Genomic DNA, 27410 nt, shown 5'->3' on the forward strand with positions numbered 1-27410 from the left:
AGGACCAGAAAGATTAGCTTGTTTTGGATGGAAAGGACATTGAGCTGGTGTCAAACTCTGCTGCCCTTATTCAATAAGCAACAATGGTGAAATAGAAAGATTATCATAAATTCCTGGATAACATCTACATTAGTGAAAAGACTACTGTTGTTCCATAGTTCAGAGAATGACACTCAGCTCTTTCTCATGTTGATATCTTTCCGATTGTAGCTGTTGAATATTTGTGGACTGAAGACTAAATAAATTAATAGCACATCCCAAATTGCTTCACTGAATTCTTTTGATTGTGGTGTAATATAGAATGAAGAAAGATTTCGGAGTACTGCAAGGAAAGAAGGCTAACGTTTATTTTGAAGAATGGAATCAATCTTTTTAAGAATGGAATCAATCACTGAAATCTCTTCAACATGGAAGAGTCAACATTAGCAACACGATTGGCCAGCTTCCATTTGGTAGTGCCTCTGTTTGCGACCACTGAAGGTTGAATGCACGGCCATCAGCTGGCAAGAAATTGTCCTTCTTAAAGTGCAATTCCTCATTCTCTTTGCCAAATGTTTTAAATTGACTGAGATGTATGACATGCAGAAAATCCAATACTGCAAGTGAACATTACTCCCTCTGCCAGGGCGATCCTCATCCCCACTTCCATCCACAGGTAATGGAATTCCATTCACACTGTATAGTTGGGGTTCTCTCGTTTGCAAAGTCTCCAGCCATTGATTCAGACATGGTCTGGCTGATCACAAGACTTGGGATTAATGCTCTGCACCAACAAAGAATGAGATAAAACAGTGAGAAGAGTAAAAATCAACTTAAAATGGCTCTTTAGCTTGCAGAATGCAAAAAAAAAACTCATCGATACAGCTGCTGCACATGATTTGCAATTTGTCTGGAAACAGTTTAAGCCCTGAAGGATGTATACAGCTGAACCCTTAATGAAGCATCTGTTGCTTTGACACAATTTGAAGATGTGCAAATTCTTCATGTCACTGGCAGATGTTCCTTGGACAAATAAAATACAGTGCCATATCTTAAAACATTAAACATAGTCAAGAAAACTCCCACAATCTGAGCAGTAGCTCATGTTGGAGTGGACTGAACTGTTCTGTAGGATCTTTCTTTCCTTTCTGTCTTGTGACAAAGAGAAAAGATTTGGTTTCTGATCTGTATTGTTCTTTGCAGGCTACAAATTCCAAATATTAAGCTTTATTAACCCGAGACTATGCTGAGCATTGGTTCATTGTTGCAATTTTTGAAATGTTAATAAATACCATTGTAATTAATGTTTATGATAATATTAAGCTCAACATTATTCTCTTCATACTTGCATGGGCTCCTGTTTAATTCAAATTAATGTAAGAAACACCTTGCATTTATATTGTACTTTTCATGAATTCCAATGTACTTTATAGCCTGGGAGGCATAATCACAACTGGGAGGCATAACCACAACCTGTTAAGACAAGAACTTTAGAAGGCAAACATAGCAAAGCGTCACAAACAGAAATGAAATAAATGGCGAGGTAATCTGTTTTAGTGACACCGGCAGATGGATTAATGTTGGTCAGAGCAACAGAGAGACAACCCTTGCTCTTTGTCCAATTGGATTTTTAACGTAGACCTGAAAATAGCAGATAGGGTATCAATTTAACATCTCACCCAAAAGGCAGTGCAGGAACATGAACCAGGAATTTGTACTCAAATCGTTCAAATGGATAATTCACTTGAATGGATTTTGAATACAGCCTTTGAGTCAGAGATAAAGCCCAGGTATAAGAAAATACACTGACTGGAATTGAATAAGGTCTTCAAAATTATGCTAATTAAATTACAACATATTATGTGATAAACAGAAGCAGATAACTGGGTTACTGCACGTATCAAGCGTACAGAGCAAGATGGAGTTCCAGGAAGGTGGTGGCCAAACGATGTTACAGACTCACCTGGAGCAGGAACAGACAGACAGTGTTCCAGACAGCTCAGAGCAGGAACAAGCAGACAGTGTTACAGACAGCACAGAGTAGGAACATGCAGACAGTGTTACAGACCGCATGGAGCAGGAACAGACAGACAATGTTTCAGACAGCTCAGAGCAGGAACAGGCAGACAGTGTTACAGACAGCACAGAGCAGGAACAGGCAGACAGTGTCACAGACAGCACAGAGCAGGAACAGACAGACAGTGTTACAGATAGGTCCAAGCAGGAACATGCAGACAGTGTTACAGACAGCATGGAGCCAGAACAGACAGAGTGTGTTACAGACAGCGTGGAGAAGGAACCGACAGACTGTGTTCCAGACAGCACAGAGCAGGAACAGGCAGACAGTGTTACAGACAGCTCAGAGCAGCAACAGGCAGACAGTGTTACAGACAGCTCCAAGCAGGAACAAGCAGACAGTGTTACAGACAGCACAGAGTAGGAACATGCAGACAGTGTTACAGACCGCATGGAGCAGGAACAGACAGACAATGTTTCAGACAGCTCAGAGCAGGAACAGGCAGACAGTGTTACAGACAGCACAGAGCAGGAACAGGCAGACAGTGTCACAGACAGCACAGAGCAGGAACAGACAGACAGTGTTACAGATAGGTCCAAGCAGGAACATGCAGACAGTGTTACAGACAGCATGGAGCCAGAACAGACAGAGTGTGTTACAGACAGCGTGGAGAAGGAACCGACAGACTGTGTTCCAGACAGCACAGAGCAGGAACAGGCAGACAGTGTTACAGACAGCTCAGAGCAGCAACAGGCAGACAGTGTTACAGACAGCTCCAAGCAGGAACATGCAGACAGTGTTACAGAAAGCACAGAGCAGGAACATTCAGACAGTGTTACAGACAACATAGAGCAGGAACAGACAGACAGTGTTACAGAAAGCACAGTCCAAGAATAGGAAGACAGTGTTACAGATAGCACAGAGCATGAACAGGCAGACAGTGTTACAGACAACATAGAGCAGGAACAGACAGACAGTGTTACAGAAAGCACAGAGCAGGAACATTCAGACAGTGTTACAGACAACATAGAGCAGGAACAGACAGACAGTGTTACAGAAAGCACAGTCCAAGAATAGGAAGACAGTGTTACAGATAGCACAGAGCATGAACAGGCAGACAGTGTTACAGACAGCATGGATCAAGAACAGGCAGACAGTGTTGCAGACAGCACAGAGCAGGAACAGGCAAACAGTATGACAGACAGCTCCAAGCAGGAACATGTAGACAGTGTTACAGAAACACTAAGCAGGAACAGACAGACAGTGTTAAAGACAGCGTGGAGCAGAAACAGGCAGACAGTGTTACAGACAGCACAGAGCAGGAACAGGCAGACAGTGTCACAGACAGCTCTGAGCAGGAACAAACAGACAGTGTCACAGACAGCGTGGACCAAGCACAGACAGCGAGTAGTACCGACAGTGTGGAGCAGGAACAGACAGATAATGTTACAGAGAGCACAAAGCAGGAACAGACAGGCAGTGTTACAGACAACACAGAGCAGGAACAGGTAGACAGTGTCACTGACAACACAGAGTAGGAACAGGCAGACAGTGTTACAGACAGCACAGAGCAACAACAGGCTGACAGTGTTACACATAGCGTGGATCAGGAACAGAAAGTGTTACAGACAGCACAGAGCAGGAACATGCAGACAGTGTTACAGACAGCTCAGAGCAGGAACAGGCAGACAGTGTTACAGACATCACAGAGCAAGAACAGGCAGACAGTGTCACAGACAGCACAGAGCAGGAACACGCAGACAGTGGTACAGACAGCACAGAGAAGCGACAGGCAGACAGTGTTACACATAGCATGGAGCTGGAACAGGCAGACAGTGTTACAGAGACTATAGAGTGGGAACATGCAGACAGTGTTACAGACAGCGTGGAGCAGGAACAGACAGACAGTGTTACAGATAGCTCACAGCAGGAACAGGCAGACAGTATTACAGACAGCTGCAAGCAGGAAAATGCAGACAGCGTTAAAGACAGCGTGGAGCAGGAATAGACAGACAGTGTTACAGACAGCTCACAGCAGGAACAGGCAGACAGCATTACAAACAGCACAGAACAGGAACAGGCAGACTGTGTCACAGACAGCACAGAGCAGGAATAGATAGACAGTGTTACAGGCAGCGCAGATCAGGAACAGACAGACAGTGCTACAGACAACACAGAGCAAGAACAGACAGACAGTGTTACATACAGCTCAGAGCAGGAACAGGCAGACAGCGTTACAGACAGCATGGAGCAGGAACAGACAGACGGTGTTATAGACAACACAGAGCAAGAACAGACAGACAGTGTTACAGACAGCTCAGAGCAGGAACTGGCAGACAGTGTTACAGACAGCTCAGAGCAGGAACAAGCCGACAGCGTTACAGACAGCGTGGAGCTGGAACAGACAGACAGTGTTACAGACAGCTCAGTGCAGGAACAGGCAAATGATGTTCCAGACAACACAGCAAGAACAGACAGTCAGTGTTACAGACAGTTCAGAACAGGACCAGGTAGACAGCATTACAAACAGCACAGAACAGGAACAGGCAGACTTTGTCACAGACAGCACAGAGCAGGAACAGACAGACAGTGTTACAGACAGCTCAGAGCAGGAACAGGCAGACAGCATTACAGACAGCACAGAGCAGGAACAGACAGACAGTGTTATAGACAGCTCAGAGCAGGAACAGGCAGACAGTGTTACAGACAGCACAGAGCAACAACAGGCTGACAGTGTTACACACAGCGTGGATCAGGAACAGGCAGACAGTGTTGTAGACAGCACAGAGAATGAACAGGCAGACAGTGTTACAGACAGCTCCAAGCAGGAACAGGCAGACAGCGTCACAGATAGCACAGAGCAGGAACAAATAGACAGAATTATAGACAGCACAGAGCAGGAAAAGAAAGTGCTACAGGTGGCACTGAGCAGGAACAGGCAGACAGTGTCACAGACAACACAGAGCAAGAACAGACAGACAGCGTTACAGACAGCTCAGAGCAGGAACAGGCAGGCAGTGTTACAGATAGCACAGAGCAGAGACATTCAGACAGTGTTATAGACAGCTAAGAGCAGGAACAAACAAAGAGTGTTACAGACAGCACAGAGCAGGAACAGGCAGACAGTGTTACAGACAGCTCAGAGCAGGAACAGGCAGACAGTGTTACAGACATCACAGAGCAGGAACAGGCAGAGAGTGTCACAGACAGCACAGAGCAGGAACAGGCAGACAGTGGTACAGACAGCACAGAGAAGCAACAGGCAGACGGTGTTACAGACAGCGTGGAGCAGGAACAGGCAGACAGTGTCACAGACAGCACAGAGCAGGAACAGGAAGACAGTGGTACAGACAGCACAGAGAAGCGACAAGCAGATAGCGTTACAGACAGCGTGGAGCTGGAACAGGCAGACAGTGTTACAGAGAGTACAGAGCGGGAACAGGCAGACAGTGTTACAGACAGCGCCAAGCAGGAACAGGCAGACAGTGTTACAGACAGCGTGGAGCAGGAACTGACAGACAATGTTACAAACAGCACAGAACAGGAACAGGCAGACTGTGTCACAGACAGCACAGAGCAGGAACATGCAGACAGTGTTACGGACAGCTCAGAGCAGGAACAGATAGACAGTGTTACAGACAACACAGAGCAAGAACAGACAGACTGTGTTACAGATAGCTCAGAGCAGGAACAGACAGACAGTGTTACATACAGCATGGAGCAGGAACAGGCACACAGTGTTCCAGATAGCTTACAGCAGGAACACGCAAACAGTATTACAGACAGCTGCAAGCAGGAAAATGCAGACAGTGTTAAAGACAGCGTGGAGCAGGAATAGACAGACAGTGTTACAGACAGCTCAGAGCAGGAACAGGCAGACAGCATTACAAACCGCACAGAACAGGAACAGGCAGACTGTGTTACAGGCAGCGCAGATCAGGAACAGACAGGCAGTGTTACAGACAGCTCAGAGCAGGAACAGGCAGACAGCGTTACAGACAGCGTGGAGCAGGAACAGGCAGACAGTGTTACAGACAACACAGAGCAAGAACAGACAGACAGTGTTACAGGCAGCGTGGAGCAGGAACAGACAGACAGTGTTACAGACAGCTCAGAGCAGGAACAGGCAGACAGTGTTACAGACATCACAGAGCAGGAACAGGCAGACAGTGTCACAGATAGCACAGAGCAGGAACAGGCAGACAGTGGTACAGACAGCACTGAGCAAGAACAGACAGACAGTGTTACAGACATCACAGAGCAGGAACAGGCAGACAGTGTCACAGACAGCACAGAGCAGGAACAAGCAGACCGTGGTACAGACAGCACAGAGCAAGAACAGACAGACAGTGTTACAGACAGCTCAGAGCAGGAACAGGCTGACAGCGTTACAGACAGCGTGGAGCAGGAACATACAGACAGTGTCACAGACAGCTCATTGCAGGAACAGACAGGCAGTGTTACAGACAACACAGCAAGAACAGTCAGAAAGTGTTACAGACAGCACAGAACAGGAACAGACGGACTGTGCCACAGTCAGCACAGAGCAGGAACAGACAGACAGTGTTACAGACAGCTCAGAGCTGGAACAGGCAGACAACATTACAGACAGCACAGAGCAGGAAATGACAGACAGTGTTACAGACAGCTCAGAGCAGGAGCAGGCAGACAGTGTTACAGACAGCTCACAGCAGGAACAGGCAGACAGCATTACAAACAGCACAGAGCAGGAACAGGCAGACATTGTCACAGATAGCACAGAGCAGGAACAGATAGACAGTGTTACAGGCAGCGCAGATCAGGAACAGACAGACAGTGCTACAGACAACACAGAGCAAGAACAGACAGACAGTGTTACATACAGCTCAGAGCAGGAACAGGCAGACAGCGTTACAGACAGCATGGAGCAGGAACAGACAGACAGTGTTATAGACAACACAGAGCAAGAACAGACAGACAGTGTTAGAGACAGCTCAGAGCAGGAACTGGCAGACAGTGTTACAGACAGCTCAGAGCAGGAACAGGCTGGCAGCGTTACAGACAACGTGGAGCTGGAACAGACAGACAGTGTTACAGACAGCTCAGTGCAGGAACAGGCAAACGGTGTTACAGACAACACAGCAAGAACAGACAGTCAGTGTTGCAGACAGCTCAGAACAGGACCAGGTAGACAGCATTACAAACAGCACAGAACAGGAACAGACAGACAGTGTTATAGACGGCTCAGAGCAGGAACAGGCAAACAGTGTTACAGACAACACAGAGCAGGAACAGGCAGACAGTGTTACAGACAGCACAGAGCAACAACAGGCTGACAGTGTTACACACAGCGTGGATCAGGAACAGGCAGACAGTGTTGTAGACAGCATAGAGCATGAACAGGCAGACAGTGTTACAGATAGCTCCAAGCAGGAACAGGCAGACAGCGTCACAGATAGCACAGAGCAGGAACAAATAGACAGCATTATAGACAGCACAGAGTAGGAAAAGAAAGTGCTACAGGTGGCACAGAGCAGGAACATGTAGACAGTGTTACAGACAGCACAGAGCAGGAACAGGCAGACAGTGTTACAGATAGCACAGAGCAGAGACATGCAGACAGTGTTATAGACAGCTCAGAGCAGGAACAACCAAAGAGTGTTACAAGACAACACAGAGCAGGAACAGGCAGAAAGCATTACAGACAGCACAGAGCAGGAAAAGACAGACAGTGTCACAGACAGCTCAGAGCAGGAACAGGCAGACAGCATTACAAACAGCACAGAGCAGGAACAGGCAGACTGTGTCACAGATAGCACAGAGCAGGAGCAGATAGACAGTGTTACAGGCAGCGCAGATCAGGAACAGACAGACAGTGCTACAGACAACACAGAGCAAGAACAGACAGACAGTGTTACAGACAGCTCAGAGCAGGAACAGGCAGACAGCGTTACAGACAGCATGGAGCAGGAACAGACAGACAGTGTTATAGACAACACAGAGCAAGAACAGACAGACAGTGTTACAGACAGCTCAGAGCAGGAACTGGCAGACAGTGTTACAGACAGCACAGAGCAGGGACAGACAGACAGTGTTATAGACAGCTCAGAGCAGGAGCAGGCAGACAGTGTTACAGACAGCTCACAGCAGGAACAGGCAGACAGTGCTACAGACAGCACAGAGCAGGAACAGACAGACAGTGTTACAGACAGCTCTGAGCAGGAACAGGCAGACAGTGCTGCAAACAGCGTGGAGCAGGTACAGACAGAGAGTATTACAGACAGCGTGGAGCAGGAACAGACAGACAGTGTTACAGACAGCAAAGAGCAGGAACAGGCATACAATGTTACAGAAAACACAGAGAAGCGACGCACAGACAGTGTTACACAGAGCATGGAGCCAGAACAGGCAGACAGCGTTACAGACAGCATGGAGCAGGAACAGGCAGACAGTGTTCCAGACAGCTCAGAGCAGGATCAGGCAGACAGTGTTCCAGACAGCTCAGAGCAGAATCAGGCAGACAGTGTTACAGACAGTGTGGAGCAGGAACAGGCAGACAGCATTACAGACAGCATGAAGCAGGAACAGGCAGACTGTGTTACACACAGTGTGGAGCAGGAACAGACAGACAGTGTCACAGACAGCACAGAGCAGGAACATGCAGACAGTTATACAGACAGCACAGAGAAGCAACACGCAGACAGTGTTACAGACAGCATGGAGCAGGAACAGGCAGACAGTGTTCCAGACAGCTCAGAGCAGGATCAGGCAGACAGTGTTCCAGACAGCTCAGAGCAGAATCAGGCATACAGTGTTACAGACAGTGTGGAGCAGGAACAGGCAGACAGCATTACAGACAGCATGAAGCAGGAACAGGCAGACTGTGTTACACACAGCGTGGAGCAGGAACAGACAGACAGTATCACAGACAGCACAGAGCAGGAACATGCAGACAGTTATACAGACAGCACAGAGAAGCAACACGCAGACAGTGTTACAGACAGCATGGAGCAGGAACAGGCAGACAGTGTTCCAGACAGCTCAGAGCAGAAACAGGCAGACAGTGTTACAGATAGCTCTGAGCAGGAACATGCAGACAGTGTTATAGGTAGCATGGAGCGGGAACAGACAGACAGTGTTACAGACAGCATGGAGCAGGAACAGACAGACAGTGTCACAGACAGCACAGAGCAGGAACATGCAGACAGTTATACAGACAGCACAGAGAAGCAACACACAGACAGTGTTACAGACAGCACGTAGCAGAAACAGGCAGACAGTGTTACAGATAACTCTGAGCAGGAACATGCAGACAGTGTTATAGGTAGCATGGAGCAGGAACAGATAGACAGTGTTACAGACAGCATGGAGCAGGAACAGACAGACAGTGTTACAGACAGCACAGAGCAGGAACAGGCATACAGCATTACAGACAGCACAGAGCAGGAACAGGCGGACAGTGTTACAGACAGCTCAGAGCAGGAACAGGCCGTCAGTGTTACAGATTGCACAGAGCAACAACAGGCAGACAGTGTTACACGAAGCGTGGATCAGGAACATGCAGACAGTGTTGCAGACAGCACAGACCATGAACAGGCAGACAGTGTTACAGACAGTGTGGAGCAGGAACAGGCAGACAGCATTACAGACAGCATGAAGCAGGAACAGGCAGACTGTGTTACACACAGCGTGGAGCAGGAACAGACAGACAGTGTCACAGACAGCACAGAGCAGGAACATGCAGACAGTTATACAGACAGCACAGAGAAGCAACACGCAGACAGTGTTACAGACAACATGGAGCAGGAACAGGCAGACAGTGTTCCAGACAGCTCAGAGCAGAAACAGGCAGACAGTGTTACAGATAGCTCTGAGCAGGAACATGCAGACAGTGTTATAGGTAGCATGGAGCAGGAAGAGACAGACAGTGTTACAGACAGCATGGAGCAGGAACAGACAGACAGTGTTACAGACAGCACAGAGCAGGAACAGGCAGACAGTGTTACAGACATCACAGAGCAGGAACAGGCAGACAGTGTCACAGACAGCACAGAGCAGGAACAGGCAGACAGTGGTACAGGCAGCACAGAGCAAGAACAGACAGACAGTGTTACGGACATCTCAGAGCAGGAACAGGCTGACAGCGTTACAGACAGCGTGGAGCAGGAACATACAGACAGTGTTACAGACAGCTCAGTGCAGGAACAGACAGACAGTGTTACAGACAACACAGCAAGAACAGACAGACAGTGTTACAGACAGCTCAGAGCAGGAGCAGGCAGACAGTGTTACAGACAACGTGGCACAGGAACAGACAGACAGTGTTACAGACAGCTCAGAGCTGAAACAGGCAGACAGCATTACAGACTGCACAGAGCAGGAAAAGACAGACAGTGTTACAGACAGCTCAGAGCAGGAGCAGGCAGACAGTGTTACAGACAACGTGGCACAGGAAAAGACAGACAGTGTTAAAGACAGTTCAGAGCAGGAACAGGCAGACAGTGTCACAGACAACACAGAGCAAGAACAGACAGACAGCGTTACAGACAGCTCAGAGCAGGAACAGGCAGACAGTGTTACAGACAGCACAGAGCAACAACAGGCTGACAGTGTTACACACAGCATGGATCAGGAACAGGCAGACAGTGTTGTAGAAAGCACAGAGCATGAACAGGCAGACAGTGTTACAGACAGCTCCAAGCAGGAACAGGCAGACAGCGTCACAGATAGCACAGAGCAGGAACAAATAGACAGCATTATAGACAGCACAGAGCAGGAAAAGAAAGTGCTACAGGTGGCACTGAGCAGGAACAGGCAGACAGTGTCACAGACAACACAGAGCAAGAACAGACAGACAGCGTTACAGACAGCTCAGAGCAGGAACAGGCAGGCAGTGTTACAGATAGCACAGAGCAGAGACATTCAGACAGTGTTATAGACAGCTCAGAGCAGGAACAACCAAATAGTGTTACAGACAGCACAGAGCAGGAACAGGCAGACAGTTTTACAGACATCAGAGAGCAGGAACAGGCAGGCAGTGTCACAGACAGCACAGAGCAGGAACAGGCAGACAGTGGTACAGACAGCACAGAGCAGGAACAGGCAGACAGTGGTACAGACAGCACAGAGAAGTGACAGGCAGACAGTGTTACACATAGCATGGAACTGGAACAGGCAGACAGTGTTACAGAGGGTACAGAGCGGGAACAGGCAGACAGTGTTACAGACAGCGCCAAGCAGGAACACGCAGACAGTGTTACAGACAGCGCCAAGCAGGAACATGCAGACAGTGTTACAGACAGCGTGGAGCAGGAACTGACAGGCAGTGTTACAGACAGCACAGTGCAGGAACAGGCAGACAGCATTACAGACAGCACAGAACAGGAACAGGCAGACTGTGTTACAGACAGCACAGAGCAGGAACATGCAGACCGTGTTACAGACAGCTCAGAGCAGGAGCAGGCAGACAGTGTTACAGACAACGTGGCACAGGAACAGGCAGACAGTGTTCCAGACAGTTCAGAGCAGGAACAGGCAGACAGTGTTCCAGACAGTGTGGAGCAGGAATAGGCAGACAGCATTACAGACAGCATGAAGCAGGAACAGGCAGACTGTGTTACACACAGCGTGGAGCAGGAACAGACAGACAGTGTTACACACAGTGTGGAGCAGGAACAGACAGACAGTATTACAGACAACACAGAGCAGGAACATGCAGACAGTGTTTTAGACAGCTCAGAGTAGGAACAGGCAGACAGATTTATGAACAGCACAGAGCCGGAACAAACAGACAGCGTTATAGACAGCACAGGGGAGGAACAGACAGTGCTACAGGCAGCACAGATCAAGAACAGGCAGTCAGTGTTACAGATAGCACAGAGCAGGAACAGGCAGACAGTGTTACAGATAGCACAGAACTGGAACAAGCAGACAGTGTTACAGATAGCTAAGAGCAGTGATATGCAGACAGTGTTACAGATAGCACAGAGCAGGAACAGGCAGACAGTGTTGCAGACAGCACAGAGCAGGAACAGGCAGACAGATCTATGGACAGCACAGAGCCGGAACAAACAGACAGCATTATAGACAGCATAGAGCAGGAACAGACAGTGCTACAGGCAATACAGATCAAGAACAGGCAGTCAGTGTTACACATAGCATGGAGCTGAAACAGGCAGACAGTGTTACAGATAGCACAGAGCAGGAACAGGCAGACAGCGTCACAGACAGCATGGAGCAAGAACAGGCAGACAGTGCTACAGAAAGTACAGAGCAGGAACATGCAGACAGTATTATAGACAGTGTAGAGCAGGAACAGGCAGACATAGTTACAGACAGCACAGAGCAGGAACAGGCAGACAGTGCTACAGACAGCACAGAGCAGGAACAGACAGACAGTGTTACAGACAGCTCTGAGCAGGAACAGGCAGACAGTGCTGCAAACAGCGTGGAGCAGGTACAGACAGAGAGTATTACAGACAGCGTGGAGCAGGAACAGACAGACAGTGTTACAGACAGCAAAGAGCAGGAACAGGCATACAATGTTACAGAAAACACAGAGAAGCGACACACAGACAGTGTTACACAGAGCATGGAGCCAGAACAGGCAGACAGTGTTACAGACAGCATGGAGCAGGAACAGGCAGACAGTGTTCCAGACAGCTCAGAGCAGGATCAGGCAGACAGTGTTCCAGACAGCTCAGAGCAGAATCAGGCAGACAGTGTTACAGACAGTGTGGAGCAGGAACAGGCAGACAGCATTACAGACAGCATGAAGCAGGAACAGGCAGACTGTGTTACACATAACGTGGAGCAGGAACAGACAGACAGTGTCACAGACAGCACAGAGCAGGAACATGCAGAGAGTTATACAGACAGCACAGAGAAGCAACATGCAGACAGTGTTACAGACAGCATGGAGCAGGAACAGGCAGACAGTGTTCCAGACAGCTCAGAGCAGAAACAGGCAGACAGTGTTACAGATAGCTCTGAGCAGGAACATGCAGACAGTGTTATAGGTAGCATGGAGCGGGAACAGACAGACAGTGTTACAGACAGCATGGAGCAGGAACAGACAGACAGTGTCACAGACAGCACAGAGCAGGAACATGCAGACAGTTATACAGACAGCACAGAGAAGCAACACGCAGACAGTGTTACAGACAGCATGGAGCAGGAACAGACAGACAGTGTTACAGACAGCACAGAGCAGGTACAGGCATACAGCATTACAGACAGCACAGAGCAGGAACAGGCGGACAGTGTTACAGACAGCTCAGAGCAGGAACAGGCCGTCAGTGTTACAGATAGCACAGAGCAACAACAGGCAGACAGTTTTACACGAAGCGTGGATCAGGAACATGCAGACATTGTTACAGACAGCGAGTAGCAGGAACAGACAGACAGTGTTCCAGACTGCACAGAGCAGGAACAGGCAGACAGGGTTACCGACAGCCCCAAGCAGGAACTTGCAGACAGTGTTACAGACAGCTTCGAGCAGGAACAGGCAGACAATGAAACAGACAGCATGGAGCAGGAACAGACAGACAGTATTACAGACAGCACAGAGCAGGAATGGGCAGACAGTGTTACAGATAGCACAGAGCAGGAACAGGCAGACAGTGTCAAAGACAGTGGGGAGCAGGTACAGACAGACGGTGCCACAGACAGCATGGATCAGGAACAGACAGACAGTGTTACAGACAACACAGAGCAGGAACAGACAGTGCTACAAGCAGCACAGAGCAGGAACAGGCAGACAGTGTTACAGGCAGCTTGGAGCAGCAAATACAGACAGTATTACAGACAGCACAGAGCAGGAACAGGCAGTCAGTGTCACATACAGCGTGGAGCAGGAACAGACAGAGAGTATTACAGACAGCGTGGAGCAGGAACAGACAGAGAGTATTACAGACAACGTGGAGCAGGAACATGCAGACGTGTTACAGACAGCACAGAGTAGGAACAGGCAGTCAGTGTCACAGACAGCCTGGAGCAGGAACAGGCAGACTGTGTTACAGACAGCACAGAGCAGGCACAAGCAGACAGTGCTGCAGACAGCACAGGTCAGGAACAGGCAGACAGTGTTACAGAAAACACATAGCAGGAACAGGCAGACAGTGTTACAGACAGCACAGAGCAGGCACAAGCAGACAGTGCTGCAGACAGCACAGGTGTGGAACAGGCAGACAGTGTTACAGACAGCTCAGAGCAGGAACTGGCAGACAGTGTTACACACAGCTTGGAGCAGGAACAGGCAGACAGTGTTACAGGCAGCACAGAGCAGGAACAGGCAGACAGTGTTGCAGACAGATCACAGCAGGAACTGGCAGATAGTGTTACACACAGCGTGGAGCAGGAACAGGGAGACAGTGTTACACACAGCATGGAGCAGGAGCAGGCAGACAGTGCTAGAGACAGCTCTAAGCAGGAACGTGGAGATAGTGTTACAGACTGCTCAGAGCATGAACAGGCAGACAGTGTTACAGACAGCACAGAGCAGGAACATGCAGACAGTATTACAGACAACACATAGCAGGAACAGGCAGACTGTGTTACAGACAGCAGAGAGCAGGCCCAAGCAGACAGTGTTCCAGACAGCACAAATCAGGAACAGGCAGAAAGTGTTACAGAAAGCTCAGAGCAGGAACAGGCAGACAGTGTTACACACAGCATGGATCAGGAACATAGAGATAGTGTTACAGACAGCTCAGAGCAGGAACAGGCAGACAGTGTTACAGGCAGCACAGAGCAGGAACAGGCAGACAGTGTCACAGACAGCACAGAGCAGGAACAGGCAGACAGTGGTATAGACAGCACAGAGCAGGAACAGGCACACAGTGTTACACATAGCATGTAGCTGCAACAGGTATACAGCGTTACAGAGAGGGAAAATGCAGACAGTGTTACAGACAGCGTGGAGCAGGAACAGGCAGACAGAGTTACCGACAGCACAGAGCAGGAACAGGCAGACAGCATTACAGACAACACAAAACAGGCACACTCAGACAGTGTCACAGAGAGCACAGAGCAGGAACAGGCAGACAGTGTTACCGACAGCACAGAGCAGGAACAGGCAGACAGTGTTACAGACAACACAGAGCAGGAACAGGTAGACAGTGTCATTGACAACACAGAGCAGGGACAGACAGACACTGTCACAGACAGCATAGAGCAGGAACATGCAGACATTGTTACAGACATCACTGAGCAGGAATAGGCAGACAGTGTCACAGACAGCACAGAGCAGGAACATACAGACAGTGATACAGACAGCACAGAGAAGCGACACGCAGACATTGTTACACAGAGCATGGAGCCAGAACAGGCAGACAGTGTTACAGAGAGCACAGAGCAGGAACAGGCAGACAGTGTTACAGACAGCATGGAGCAGGAACAGGCAGACAGTGTTCCAGACAGCTCAGACCAGGAACAGGCAGACAGTGTTACAGATAGCTCTGAGCGGGAACATGCAGACAGTGTTACAGGCAGCGTGGAGCAGGAGCAGACAGACAGTGTTACAGACAGCATGGAGCAGGAACAGACAGACAGTGTTACAGACAACACAGAGCAGGAACAGGCAGACAGCATTACAGACTGCACAGAGCAGGAACAGGCAGACAGTGTCACAGACAGCTTAGAGCAGGAACAGGCAGACCGTGTTACAGACAGCACAGAGCAGGAACAGGCAGACAGTGTTACAGACAACACAGAGCGGGTACAGGCAAACAGTGTCACAGACAGTGTGGAGCAATTACAGACAGCGTGGAGCAGGAACAGACAGTGTCACAGAGAGCACAGAGCAGGAACAGGCAGACAGTGGTACAGACAGCACAGAGAAGCGACAGGCAGACAGTGTTACACATAGCATGGAGCTGCAACAGGCAGACAGTGTTACAGAGAGGGAACATGCAGATAGTGTTATAGACAGCGTGGAGCAGGAACAGGCAGACAGTGTTCCAGACAGCTCAGAGCAGGAACAGGCAGACAGTGTTACAACAGCTCCAAGCAGGAACATGCAGACAGTGCTACAAACAGCACAGAGCAGGATCAGGCAGACAGTGTCAGAGACAGTGTGGAACAGGAACAGACAGACAATGTTACAGACAGCTCTGTGCAGGAACAGGCAGACAGTGCTGCAAACAGCATGGAGCAGGTACAGGCAGAGAGTATTACAAACAGTGTGGAGCAGGAACAGACAGATAGTGCGACAGACAGCACAGAGCAGAAACAGACAGACAGTGTTACAGACAGCACAGAGCAGGAACAGGCAGACAGTGTTACAGACAACACAGAGCAGGAACAGGTAGACAGTGTTATTGACAACACAGAGCAGGGACAGACAGACACTGTCACAGGCAGCGTAGAGCAGGAACATGCAGACATTGTTACAGACATCACTGAGCAGGAATAGGCAGACAGTGTCACAGACAGCACAGAGTAGGAACATACAGACAGTGATACAGACAGCACAGAGAAGCGACACGCAGACATTGTTACACAGAGCATGGAGCCAGAACAGGCAGACAGTGTTACAGAGAGCACAGAGCAGGAACAGGCATACAGTGTTACAGACAGCATGGAGCAGGAACAGGCAGACAGTGTTCCAGACAGCTCAGACCAGGAACAGGCAGACAGTGTTACAGATAGCTCCGAGCGGGAACATGCAGACAGTGTTACAGGCAGCGTGGAGCAGGAACAGATAGACAGTGTTACAGACAGCATGGAGCAGGAACAGACAGACAGTGTTACAGACAGCACAGAGCAGGAACAGGCAGACAGCATTACAGACTGCACAGAGCAGGAACAGGCAGACAGTGTCACAGACAGCGCAGAGCAGGAACAGACAGACAGTGTTACAGACAGCACAGAGCGGGTACAGACAAACAGTGTCACAGACAGTGTGGAGCAATTACAGACAGCGTGGAGCAGGAACAGACAGTGTCACAGAGAGCACAGAGCAGGAACAGGCAGACAGTGGTACAGACAGCACAGAGAAGTGACAGGCAGACAGTGTTACACATAGCATGGAGCTGCAACAGGCAGACAGTGTTACAGAGAGGGAACATGCAGACAGTGTTATAGACAGCGTGGAGCAGGAACAGGCAGACAGTGTTCCAGACAGCTCAGAGCAGGAACAGGCAGACAGTGTTACAACAGCTCCAAGCAGGAACATGCAGACAGTGCTACAAACAGCACAGAGCAAGATCAGGCAGACAGTGTCAGAGACAGCGTGGAACAGGAACAGACAGACAATGTTACAGACAGCTCTGTGCAGGAACAGGCAGACAGTGCTGCAAACAGCATGGAGCAGGTACAGGCAGAGAGTATTACAAACAGCGTGGAGCAGGAACAGACAGATAGTGCGACAGACAGCACAGAGCAGAAACAGACAGACAGTGTTACAGACAGCACCGAGCAGGAACAGGCAGACAGTGTTACAGACAACACAGAGCAGGAACGGGTAGACAGTGTCATTGACAACACAGAGCAGGGACAGACAGACACTGTCACAAACAGCGTAGAACAGGAACATGCAGACATTGTTACAGACATCACTGAGCAGGAATAGGCAGACAGTGTCACAGACAGCACAGAGCAGGAACATACAGACAGTGATACAGACAGCACAGAGAAGCGACACGCAGACATTGTTACACAGAGCATGGAGCCAGAACAGGCAGACAGTGTTACAGAGAGCACAGAGCAGGAACAGGCAGACAGTGTTACAGACAGCATGGAGCAGGAACAGGCAGACAGTGTTCCAGACAGCTCAGACCAGGAACAGGCAGACAGTGTTACAGATAGCTCCGAGCGGGAACATGCAGACAGTGTTACAGGCAGCGTGGAGCAGGAACAGATAGACAGTGATACAGACAGCATGGAGCAGGAACAGACAGACAGTGTTACAGACATCACAGAGCAGGAACAGGCAGACAGCATTACAGACTGCACAGAGCAGGAACAGGCAGACAGTGTCACAGACAGCTTAGAGCAGGAACAGGCAGACAGTGTTACAGACAGCACAGAGCAAGATCAGACAGACAGTGTCAGAGACAGCGTGGAACAGGAACAGACAGACAATGTTACAGACAGCTCTGTGCAGGAACAGGCAGACAGTGTTACAGACAGCATGGAGCAGGTACAGGCAGAGAGTATTACAAACAGCGTGGAGCAGGAACAGACAGATAGTGCGACAGACAGCACAGAGCAGAAACAGACAGACAGTGTTACAGACAGCACCGAGCAGGAACAGGCAGACAGTGTTACAGACAACACAGAGCAGGAACAGGTAGACAGTGTCATTGACAACACAGAGCAGGGACAGACAGACACTGTCACAAACAGCGTAGAGCAGGAACATGCAGACATTGTTACAGACATCACTGAGCAGGAATAGGCAGACAGTGTCACAGACAGCACAGAGCAGGAACATACAGACAGTGATACAGACAGCACAGAGAAGCGACACGCAGACATTGTTACACAGAGCATGGAGCCAGAACAGGCAGACAGTGTTACAGAGAGCACAGAGCAGGAACAGGCAGACAGTGTTACAGACAGCATGGAGCAGGAACAGGCAGACAGTGTTCCAGACAGCTCAGACAGGAACAGGCAGACAGTGTTACAGATAGCTCCGAGCGGGAACATGCAGACAGTGTTACAGGCAGCGTGGAGCAGGAACAGACAGACAGTGATACAGACAGCATGGAGCAGGAACAGACAGACAGTGTTACAGACATCACAGAGCAGGAACAGGCAGACAGCATTACAGACTGCACAGAGCAGGAACAGGCAGACAGTGTCACAGACAGCTTAGAGCAGGAACAGGCAGACCGTGTTACAGACAGCACAGAGCAGGAACAGACAGACAGTGTTACAGATAGCACAGAGCGGGTACAGGCAAACAGTGTCACAGACAGTGTGGAGCAATTACAGACAGCGTGGAGCAGGAACAGACAGTGTCACAGACAGCGTGGAGCCAGAACAGGCAGACAGTGTTACAGAGAGCACAGAGCAGGAAATGACAGACAGTGTTACAGACAGCATGGAGCAGGAACAGGCAGACAGTGTTCCAGACAGCTCAGACAGGAACAGGCAGACAGTGTTACAGATAGCTCCGAGCGGGAACATGCAGACAGTGTTACAGGCAGCGTGGAGCAGGAACAGACAGACAGTGATACAGACAGCATGGAGCAGGAACAGACAGACAGTGTTACAGACATCACAGAGCAGGAACAGGCAGACAGCATTACAGACTGCACAGAGCAGGAACAGGCAGACAGTGTCACAGACAGCTTAGACCAGGAACAGGCAGACAGTGTTACAGACAGCGCAGAGCAGGAACAGACAGACAGTGTTACAGATAGCACAGAGCGGGTACAGGCAAACAGTGTCACAGACAGTGTGGAGCAATTACAGACAGCGTGGAGCAGGAACAGACAGTGTCACAGACAGCGTGGAGCAGGAACAGGCAGACAGTGTTACAGACAGCACAGAGGAGGAACAGACAGACAGTGTTACAGACAGTACAGAGCAGGAATAGGCAGTACTACAGGGCAGCATTGGTCATGAACAGACTGTCAGTTTTCCTGAATAACCTCAAGCAGTCATTTAGTTTGTAAATTGCTTGTTTGTGTGTTGGAATTCATAGTTTTGGAGTTTGTATTTTCATGCTCAAACTCTTCTGAAAACTGAACTTGCTTCACGTTTCTAGGGAACCAAATGAAAACTTCAGATTTTTGTGGAAATCAGGTTCTGAGGCTGCTTCAGGTTAACATTAAAGCTGAGGTTAGGGCTGGAACTAGGAATGGGAATAAAGAAAAGCCAGGTTGCTGACATTTATTTCAGCTTTTTTTCAAATGAACTGATTGACTAGCACTAGCTAGTGCACCAAGTCGTCACTAAGGGGTCAGATCATTTCATCCAGGCCATCATTAATGTGAACAAAGCTGAGCAAGATCTGGTAATATACATAATAAGCATTATATAACTTATGTATATTACTGAGCAAGAGTAGACCACTCTACTTCTTAAGTATACTCCATCATTAAATTAGATAATTCCCCTCAATTCCATTTTCCCTCATTATGCCTATATGATATAGAAATCAATTGAACTCTGTTGTGACTATGCTCAATTAATGAGTCCAGCACAATACCTGGGCATAGATAATTCCAAAGATTCACCACTGTTGGCATGAAGGAATTTCTCAGCGTTTCAGTCCGAAAAGATCAATCTCTTCCTCTCAGGCTGTGTCCTCTGGTTCTAGCCTCACCAGGCAGCAACAAGCATCCTTTCTGCCTTGACCCCGTGAAAGCATGTAGAGAGATTGTGATTGTGAATTTTGGGTTGTTTGGGAGTTGAAATCAGATGTGAATTGATGGTCAAATTCTTTAAGAAAAATTGTTAGTATTCTACCGGAGAAAGTTCAGAGATTTGCAGTTGTAACCGTGTCATGTACATTTAGGGTCTGCCTATTAAGTCTGAGATGTAATTTATATTGACGGCAATTTGTCAATTCATGCTTGACTTATGCTGAGTTTGCTTTGATTGTTGAAGTAAACGCTCTAAAATGTGAAATATTTGTTTTTTTGGATTTTTTAGTTCCTTTGGTTTGTTGGTCTTCATGGGGATGGTATTGTGTTTGAAAAGCAGCTGCTTGAATGCCTTATTCAGCTCTTCCCACAAATGCTGATGTCTGCAGAATAAATCAGCAAACAACATGATCTGCTCCAACAAAGCTGGCAGACAGACCCAGATAATCTATATAATTAGAATTAATTATAATATATTAGCTATATTTACTGATGTGTTAACAGGATGCTAGTTTCAGATTCTACTGATCCATACAGACAGTGTGCAACAAAACAGGGCCTATCCTTATTCACAATGAAATCTAATTGATGACAGAGACAAGTCAAATGAATGGGATACAAAGGTAGATTGATGCTGTTAGATCAGTTACCTGTTCCAGTGAAACTACGTTTGGGATTTTGCTAGAAATAGTGAGCAAATCAGGAAACTATCACCAAGAAGTAATGCACAATAAAAGAATTACTATTTATCAATGTTTACTTGTTTGCCTGAAAGATGATTGAAGGCAATATTATGGTAATTCAGACAGGATGAAAACCCTTGAAGCTATTTACTCTATAACCACGGAAGCATGCAAGTAAACGGAAGTTATAACACAGAAGGAGTCCATTCAGCTCACTATGTCTCTGACAACTGAATAAACTAGCCACTCAGTCTAATCTCAATTTCCTGCATTTCAACGTAGCCTTGTAGGTTATAATGCTTCAGATGCAGACTCAGGCTCCTTTTAAATGAGTTGAGTGTTTCCATATCAACTACCAAACTGGGCAGTGAGAAGTCACCGCCCTCTAAACAAAAAGGGTTTTTCCTCATATCACCTTTACTCCTCTACAAGAAAGAAAGAGAAATAGCAGGGTTGGCACCCTTGTAGTTTATAGGTTACAGTAATGATTTGGAATTTCATGTGGGTAAGTTATTTTGTAATTGATCACTCTTCTGGAGGAAATAAATCTGCCGTGGTATTCTATCTGAACCTGTCATTATTTTGTATACCTCGATTAAGTCATCCCTCAGCCTCCTGTGTTCTAAGGAAAACCAGTGGTGATCTATCTAATCTTTCCTTATCACTGCAATTTTCAAACCCTGACAACATTCTTTTACATCTCCTTTGTACTCTTCACTACAGCAATTATGTCCTCTGTAACCTGATGATCAGAACTGTACACAAAACTCCAGATGTGGCCTAACCAGTGCCTTTTCTAGTTTCAGCATTATATCCCTGCTTTTCTATTCAGATACCTCACTAAATGAAAGAAAGCATTCCATATGCCTAACTTTCTACCTAACCACCTTCAGGTATTGATGGACATGCAATCCAGATTGAATTCCATTTGCCACTTTTCCACCCACTTAGTTAAACCAATGAGAATTGTCCACTATTAAGCTATGTGGACAATTTTTGTGTTGGTTGCAAATTTCCCATTCATGCTTCTTACATTAAATTTTAAATCATTAATATAACCTACAAACTGCGAGGGACCCCACCTTTGTTTCCTATCTATGAGCCAATTTTGGATCCAACTAGCCATGTTCCACTGTATCCCATAAGCTTTAAGTTTTGGAACAATCTGCCATGCGGGACGCTGCCTAAAATGTGGGCTACATCCATTCTACTACTCTCATAAACTCTTCTTGCTGCTACAAACATACACACAAAATAGGATCAGAAGCAGAACATTCACCTACCCACCCTGAGCCTGTTCCACTATTCAATAAGACTGTGCCTTATCTATTTGTGCTTTAACCCTTCACAGTCCCACCTGCTTCAGATAAGACAAGATTCCCTACAGTGTGGAAATAGACCCTTTGGCCTAACAAGTCTACACCAATTCTCTGAAATGTAACTCAACCAGGCCCACTTCCCTCTGACTAACGCCTTAAACACTATATTCAATTTAGCATGGCCAATCCACCTGACCTGCACATCTTTGGACTGTGGGAGGAAACCAGAGCACCCAGAGGAAACCCACAGACATGGGGAGAATGTGCAAACTCCACACAGACAGTCGCCCAAGGCTGGGAACGAACCTGGGCCCCGGTGCTGTGAAGCAGCTGAGCTAACCACTGTGCCATCCCTTTGTTCCTGTGCCTAACCAGAATTTATCTCTGTCTTAAAACTGGGAACTCGTCCCACTGATTTCTGAGGCAAAGGATTCCAAAGTCGCATGACCATCTGTCCTGAAACAGCAATCTCTAATTGTTCCTAGCTGTGAATTGACCCTCCAGTGAAAACATCCTTTCCACATCCACCTTGTCAAGTTTATTCAGGACCTTATGCTCTTCAATTAAGTTACCCCCTCACTCTTTTGAATTCCAGTGAAAACAAGCCTGGTCTGTCAACTCATAACTTAACACACTCATCAATCTCGTAAATCTACTCTGAACCACACCAGTAGATTTACATCCTTCTGAGAATTAGGAGATCAAAACAGCCCACAATATTTGAGAAGTGGTCTCAGTATTGCTCTTATCACTGAAGCATAACATGCTTAGTTTTTTGTTCAATTCCTCTCAAATTAATGGATAGCATTCTTTTAGCCTTTTTAGTTATGTTCTGTTTCTGCATATTGACTTTTTATGACTCTTGCCCGAGACCTCTTCAATCCCTCTGCACCTTGGAATTCTGTCGGTAACTTCCTTATATATCTATCACAACTTCCCCATTTGAGCGACTATTTCTTTGCTGTATGGATTCATTGATGTAGTTTGTAAAAGGTAGAGGCATCAACACAGACCCCCTTCGAGACTCCTCTTGGCACGTCCTCCTGCCAATCAAAGGACCTTGTTTTCTGCCAGTTGGACAATCTTCTACACAAGCTAATGTGTTACTCCTATAACATGAGCTTTTACGTTCCACAATAACTTTATCATAGCATCTTATCAAATGCCTTCCAGAAATCTAAGTACAGTACATTAATCCTCATAATATCCACTCTGCATGTCATTCCTTCAAAGGAGTCCAACAGATTGGTTAAGCATGATTTCCCTTTGATGAAACATGCTGACATTTCCCTATTATATTGCATTTTTCTAAATTCATAGCTATAATCTCTTTAATGACTGATGCTGACATCTTCACCACAACAGATGCCACACTATCTGGCCTATCATCGAGTCTTATCTCTCTCTCCCCTCTCCCCCACTTCATGAATAGAGGGTTTTATTTGTTATTAGCAGCTCTCAGATGTTCAATTAAGTTCATAAAACCATCTATCTATCCCTAACTAATTTGTGCCTTTGCAAATAACAGTTAATTCTGTCTCTCAATTGATTTGAGTAATTTAGCCTAATACTGAGGTTACACAGATGGATATTTGGTCCTTCATGAAGAAAATTGGAGATATCCAACAACATCTTGTATTTGCTTTTTCAGAATATTTCCTGTTGCCATATCTCAACTCGTCTGTTATGACGCAGAAATTTAATTTGGGAACAAAAATCTTAATTTTGGCAAATCTCGAATACTTTCCATTGCTTCAGTAAGTACACCCACACAGTGCTGGTGCAAGGAAGCAGATCAAAACCGCCACATGGTATTGATCAACACTTGAAATGAGACTCAAGTCATATCCGAGTCACAGTTAAGACTTCACACATTACTTACAGTATGTCATTTAAGTGTGAAAACATGTACAGGTGTCAGGATATAAAAGAGTGGCAGAGCTTGACAAAAAAAAATCCATGATTCAGGACAATCATATGCCACCAAATATACTAATAATTAAAGGGGAATTTACGCACTAAATGCAATCTGTACTGTCTTTCATTTCTAGTTCATCTGTAATTGTAGAGGAGAAAGTGAGGGCTGCAGATGCTGGAGATCAGAGCTGAAAATGTGTTGCTGGAAAAGCACAGCAGGTCAGGCAGCATCCAAGGAACAGGAGAATCGACGTTTCGGGCATAAGCCCTTCTTCAGGAATCCTGAAGAAGGGCTTATGCCCGAAATGTCGATTCTCCTGTTCCTTGGGTGCTGCCTGACCTGCTGCGCTTTTCCAGCAACACATTTTCAGCATCTGCAATTGTACACCTGCATTTCGGAATTGTGGCTCAAGGAAATCTCGAAGCAGCTATTTTGTATAGAACTCTCACAGATATGGCAGTAACTGAAGATCTAATGATGTCACTAAAACAGAGTTTCAGTGAGACAGTGAACAGAGTTAGAAAGTGATAACTATGGTACCAGGGAATATTGGTCAGATCCTGGCCTGCAGCTGATGCCATTTTGACACGAGATGATTCCATTGTCTATTTATTTCAGGATTAACATATAATTTATGACCATTTAGGGTTAAACTGCATAACCAGCAACCAGGTGACTTACTCATTCATGTTAGTATGGAGTCAACCAAGTAGGCCTTGCTCGTGTGGCTGCAGCCTAGAAAGCAAAGTAAAATTGATTAAAATTTTAGCACAGAGCCAGAGGGAGCAGTAGGTTCACACCATGCCTAGATGTCCCAATCAGTCTGCCTTTTAGCTGTCTTTTATCCATTCTCTAAATCTTCTATCATCTATCTGACTGCACCTCCACCATCACCTTTACCACTGAATCATCATCGCTCTTGCCCCCACTTTGCCCATCATCATCTCTGCCCAACACTCCATCACTTCCCCCATCACCTTCCCGCCATCATCACTGCTTATACTCCCCATCATTACCTCTGCCAATCCCTCATCACCATGCCTGCCCACCTCGCCATTGCCCTGGCTGACACCCTCATCATTGGCTCTGCCCACACCAACATCAATGCCCCTGCCACCCACTATCATTTTCACTGTCAAGACTCCCCATAATTGTTGTCTCTGACATGCCATTGCCATAGTCCCTGAAATATCTCTCCCCATTGGCCTTCCCTGTCCCCACCATCGTCACTGCCCATACTCCCTGAACATGCCACTGCCATTACACCTGCCCATTCCTTCATCATTGACCCCAGCCCATTATTACCTCTGACCCACCCTCACCACCAACACTACCCCAGAACTGACCGAAAGACGCTGTTCTTCAAGCAAGCGGCCCAGAATTCAGTTCTCTCACCAGCAACTTACAAACGGTCAGGCAGCTCATGCTGACTCAAGCCTCAAGCTCACCTGAGACAGCTTTCGGTGTCAATGCTGACACAGCACCCACATTGAGCCCAAAACACAGGCCAAGTTCATTCTCTATTTCTGAGTTTGCAGTCCCATCTGAAAAAGATTTCATTTTTGTAATTTTATATTCTCATCACAGAAGTCACAGGAAGAGGACAGTCAACCCTTCACATCTGTGTCAGTTGTTTGAAGTCGGTATCCTAATTAGTTGCACTCTGCTGTGCCTTTCCCAGAACACTGGAGTGTTCTCTCCTTCATGCAATTTTTCAATTTCCTTCAGAAACTTTTTGTTGAATTTGCATGCGCTGGACTTTTCGGACTGCATTCCAGATTGGAACAACTTACTGCATAAAAAGTAATTCTCCTCATTTCGCCCGTGGTTCTTTTGGCAATTACTTTGCATCTGTGCCCTCTGAAAAAAAATGCCGAAAATCTAAAATCAAGCAGACTAATTTGACTAGAAGTCTTGCATCTTGCCTGCACCTGCCATGTCACACTGAAGGAAGCATCATCACTTCAGGCTCTAGGGTATCACAGCTTACGGTTTCACAGATTCATGGAGAAAAATTTATAAATGGTTGCAAACAAGAGTTAACTATTAAGTGATCAGATCACCCAGCAGAGTGAACATTAGCAACTCAAAGCAGTAATATCTGGTCAACATAAGGATATTCAGCAGTGCGTAGACCAGAACTGAGAAATCAATTCAGTTTGATCAAAAATCAAAGTGAGAATACAAGAAATATCTTTAAAATAGATTAACCATGATCTTATTGAATAGCTGAGCAGACTTGATGGACTGAATGGCCAACTACTGCTTCTTAGTCTTATGTTTTCATGGCAAAATAAATGATTACAAAGAGCAGAAATAAAACGGATCATCCAGTCAACATCATCAGAGAGAACAGTTTGTCTTGAAAAGAACCAAGAAGTAAAATAAGAGATGGAAAAAAAATGGATGGGATCAAATAAAGGTTGTGAACACTATCTTCACTTTGCCATCCCTTCAATTCCATTCTCAAGCCAGTTTTAATCTTAGGCCTTATTCCTGATTCATTATTTTCCAGTCTTCCTCATTTGTTTCACTTTTTGCAAGATGCTTGTTGTGTAGAAAGAGGCCATTCAGCCTGACAGATCAATGTTGACTCTCTCCCCAGGCCTCACGTTGTCTCAATTATTCACTCTTTATTGATTGATTAGCTTACAAATTAGTTCACACTATGACATGTGGTGAATGTTCATGATGTATTAAAACTGGGTTCCAAAGTGGACAGAACCATATGTAATTTTTAGTTTGATTTTTATGTGCATACTATGTAGAAAGAGAGATTAATTTTAGTTTCACATTTAAACTCGCTGAGTAATGTGCTGAGAGGGTGGTGTAGTGGGGATGTTGCTGGCTTAGGAAATACAGCACCTTCCTGGTGGATGTTGTGAGGACATGGGTTTAAATCCCCACTGTGGGTTTTAGAATAAAGAGCTAGTCTAATGTCAACCAATTAACCACTGTTAGAAAGGAAATTTGCTCTCTTTCTGTTGAAAGGAATCAAAGGATGTAAGGAGAAAGCAGGACCAGGGTTCTGAGTAGGATGATCAACTATGATCATAATCAATGGAACAGCAAACTCAAATGGCCTACTCCCTATATTCAATGTTTCCAGCTTACCTGGTCTGACATCCATGTGAGTCCAGAGCCGCTGAAATATTGTTGAATTTAAACCGTCCTCTGAGTAAGTAAGGAAGGGTAATT

At 46.8% G+C, this 27410-nt stretch overlaps 1 long non-coding RNA gene across 1 annotated transcript; it reads right to left on the reverse strand.

Moving 5' to 3' along the window:
- Nucleotides 1-521: 521 nt before the first annotated feature.
- On the reverse strand, nt 522-27410 carry LOC122540751 (uncharacterized). Its single transcript, XR_015752055.1, has 4 exons — nt 27327-27410; nt 25661-25756; nt 24894-24947; nt 522-763 (listed from the first exon to the last, which is right to left on the reverse strand). It is a non-coding gene; the product is annotated as an uncharacterized LOC122540751 (long non-coding RNA).

The sequence above is a fragment of the Chiloscyllium plagiosum genome, unplaced genomic scaffold (assembly GCF_037043375.1).
Source record: "Chiloscyllium plagiosum isolate Xiang-an unplaced genomic scaffold, Cpla_swu_hap1 HiC_scaffold_29, whole genome shotgun sequence".
In the NCBI taxonomy this organism is placed as follows: domain Eukaryota; kingdom Metazoa; phylum Chordata; class Chondrichthyes; order Orectolobiformes; family Hemiscylliidae; genus Chiloscyllium; species Chiloscyllium plagiosum.